Here is a 3,437-nt window from a genome sequence, read left to right on the forward strand (position 1 = left end):
AGGCCAATTCCATCTCATCTATTTATTCAATTGAGCTATGTGTTTTTGGGCTACTTCCTTATTGGATTCACCTTCACAAATCAAAACAGTCTACCAAGAGGAGAACTTTGGCTACTTCGAATCTCATCTAAAGCATTAGAACTATTTTCATGCTTCTAATATTCAGATAGTTGGTATTTTAATATAATAGTCCCAGCTTCCAAATTTGATTTATTGATTTAAGATTCCCAATTTCCTCAACAGCTAAAATAGGCTACCTTCTGAAATAGATATTTTCTTCAAGATCTCTTATCTCATTAGCAGGGATACTAGATTCACAACTAGTTATTTCACTTACAACTTCTTCAGTATCTTGTTTCCAATTTGAGTCTAAGGATTCCATATGAGATATTCTATATTCCTGACTACCAGAGATGCACCCTTTGTCTTATATAGAAATATTTATATATGGTATTGCTACCAAAACAGTGCCTTATTTACTACTAATAGATGAGAAACTATCTCTTTCATTAGAAATTACTATTGAACAAATAAAATATAGATGGCCTATTTTTATACAATAAATTAATTATATATTTCATCTTCTTTGAATACTTTAAGTGATGATAAACAAAATGGAAATTTGAGACTATGAAATCCTCTTCTTATTCTGGTTCATGATCTTCGATATCCTTAAACTTATTTGAATAATTGTGTGTTTCATTCTTCAGAAAAGGCCTCTTGATATCACATGCAACTTGAATGTATGAAACATAGATGGAATACAACTTATCCCATATCTTCTTGGCAGTCTCAAAACATATCACCTTCTCAATATCTAACTTATACAATCCTTTCAATATTTCCTCCTTGGCTTATGCATTAAACTCATTGTATTTTATTCCATTCTCTATATATAGTTACCTTATATCAAAGTCTAGAGCTTGTAAATAGATTTCCATTCTTACCTTCCAAGTTTCATAATTTGACCCATTCAAATATGTAACTCTAACAGAGGTACTCCAATCCTGGTTCACCATGTTATCTGATATTAATTCTAGCTATTAGACTGATTCTGAAGGAATTGAGATCTAATAACAATTGTTAGAAACTAAGAAACTAATGAGAGGGAGATGAATCAATATTGTGACCAAATTATACAACTATTTCCAATTTAAACCCTTCCATCTACTTAGTAATCATTCATGTAAGAAGCATCATAAATTAACATGTAAATCATACACATATGCAACATATAAAGTTATCAATATTCTTTTGTATTCATTTTTAAAAGGCTAACTACTACTTTCTATTATATCAATCTACATGCAAGACTATTCTTACAAGTTTCTCAGGTTGCCACTTGAAGGAAGTTACCACTCCCTGATTTATCAACTACCACTAAAAGGAGCTACTACTCATTATTTACCAACCACTACTAGAAGGAGATATAATCCTTGTAAGTAATCTCCAACTTGTTTCCATGTTGATCCATCTTTCATACTATTTTCAAACTCAAATCAACAAGACTTTCTTCCTAAAACATTTTTTCATCTCTCTTACAACATAATTCATTCTTTGCATAGATAACTTCTTTTTCTACTCACTTAAACCCCACCTTGTTGTTCTCAAATCTCAAACACCTTAAATAACCATAAAAACACCTTTAACACTTTCATATTTAATATCTTATGCATACACAACTTTTATGCATTCTGATTCATGACTAATGCATACTACAATATGCATATTGTTACAACAACGACAACCAAATTGGTTCTTTAATTCTACTTCTAAAGAATTTGAGTAGACATTTTGTATTTTTCTTTTTAGTTAAGTTCAACTTTAATCATGCATCATGGGTGAATGGTTCCATGTACATCAAAGTTGAACCCAAAACTATGATTTTTGATGTAGGTGGCCTTGAAAAAATGTTAGCGAACTTGTTTGTGCTACCATTCTTATACTTGATAACTAAATGAAATTGTTGTGGAAACTTCATCCACTTGTAATTCTTGGTCTATTGTAGCTTACGCTAGTTCTTCAAGTAATGTAGTGGTTGTTGATATGTATGGATTACTATCTCCTTTCCCATAAGGTATTGTATCTACTTCTTCATAGCTTGCACCAGGATATAGAGCTCCTTATCATAGGTAAGGTAGTTAAGAAATTCCCCTTGAATTAATTCAGAATCGTAGCATACATGCCTTCCTCCCTACATAAAGACCACTCCCATCGCATACCCACTGACATTTGTCTCCACTTTGAAGGGTTGTTGCAAGTTTAATAATGCCAGAGTTGATGCTTAACTAATATTTTTCTTCAGCTCTTAAAAGTCCCTTCTCTGACCCTTTCCCTACTATAAACTCTTTCCACTTAGCATTATGGAATAGAGTCATGTTGCTACTTCTAAAAAATAAGCTATGAATTTCCTAAGGTACTGTGCCGCCCCAATGAAAATCCCAACCTCATAAAAATTAGTAGGAACTAGTCATTTCATGATGGCCTCAATATTTGTAGGATCTATATTTATCTCTCCACATATCACATACCCCAGATACACCAACGATTTTTATGAAAACTCACACTTCTTGAAATTTGTTATCATTTGGTGCTTCTTTAATGTCTCCAACACCTGTGTCATATGTGAGATTTTCTCCTCCCAAGTAGCACTTTATACATGTATATCATCCAAATAGACAATAAAAAATGAATCTATAAAAGGGTAAAATATACCATTCATTAACCGCATAAACATACTTGGTGCATTGTGATGCAGGGTCACCCCCACTTACACCCACAGTTTGCATGGATTATGCACCTAGCCTGTCTGTCCCAGGAATTTTAACTCTCTATCGAGTTAAATCTTCTGAAAGTAAGGTTTAAGGCCCACTTTAATAAAACTCTATGTGAAATGTTTTATTAAAACCCAACATAGTCTAACCCTTAGGCAATATCCACTTTTCGGGACTTTAATCAACCCTCAAGCCTTCATTTATGAATTTATTAAAGCCTTTCATTAAATCCTTCCTATTGGAACTTTAAAACTCCTCATAACCTTCATTAATGTTAATATCGGGACTTATTCACCCTTCTAAACCTTCATCATCCCTTTAACCGCATATATATAACTTCTCCCCTCTTTAACATTGGTTATACATAATTTAACCACATGAATCTTCCATCAGTGCTATTTTTCTTTATAAAACATTTATAAAGGAAATACCACAAACATACCATTCTGCTTTAATATGACCTGTACATAGATACCGAGGCTCCCTTTATCGCTATCGTTAATCGCCCCTCCATGGGTTTCATTAACATAGGTTCTATTGCATTCGATATGTGATAACGCAATATTGGATTTCAAAATCTATTAACTGTGCCATATAACTCCATTGGGTCTGCTTATTTCACATGTCACATTCTCCTCCGATCCCAATACCCCGATCACCGAT

Source organism: Pinus tabuliformis, chromosome 2_1, assembly GCF_031772625.1.
Source record: "Pinus tabuliformis cultivar Carrire ecotype Pingquan chromosome 2_1, CPIR1, whole genome shotgun sequence".
NCBI classification, from domain to species: Eukaryota; Viridiplantae; Streptophyta; class Pinopsida; order Pinales; family Pinaceae; genus Pinus; species Pinus tabuliformis.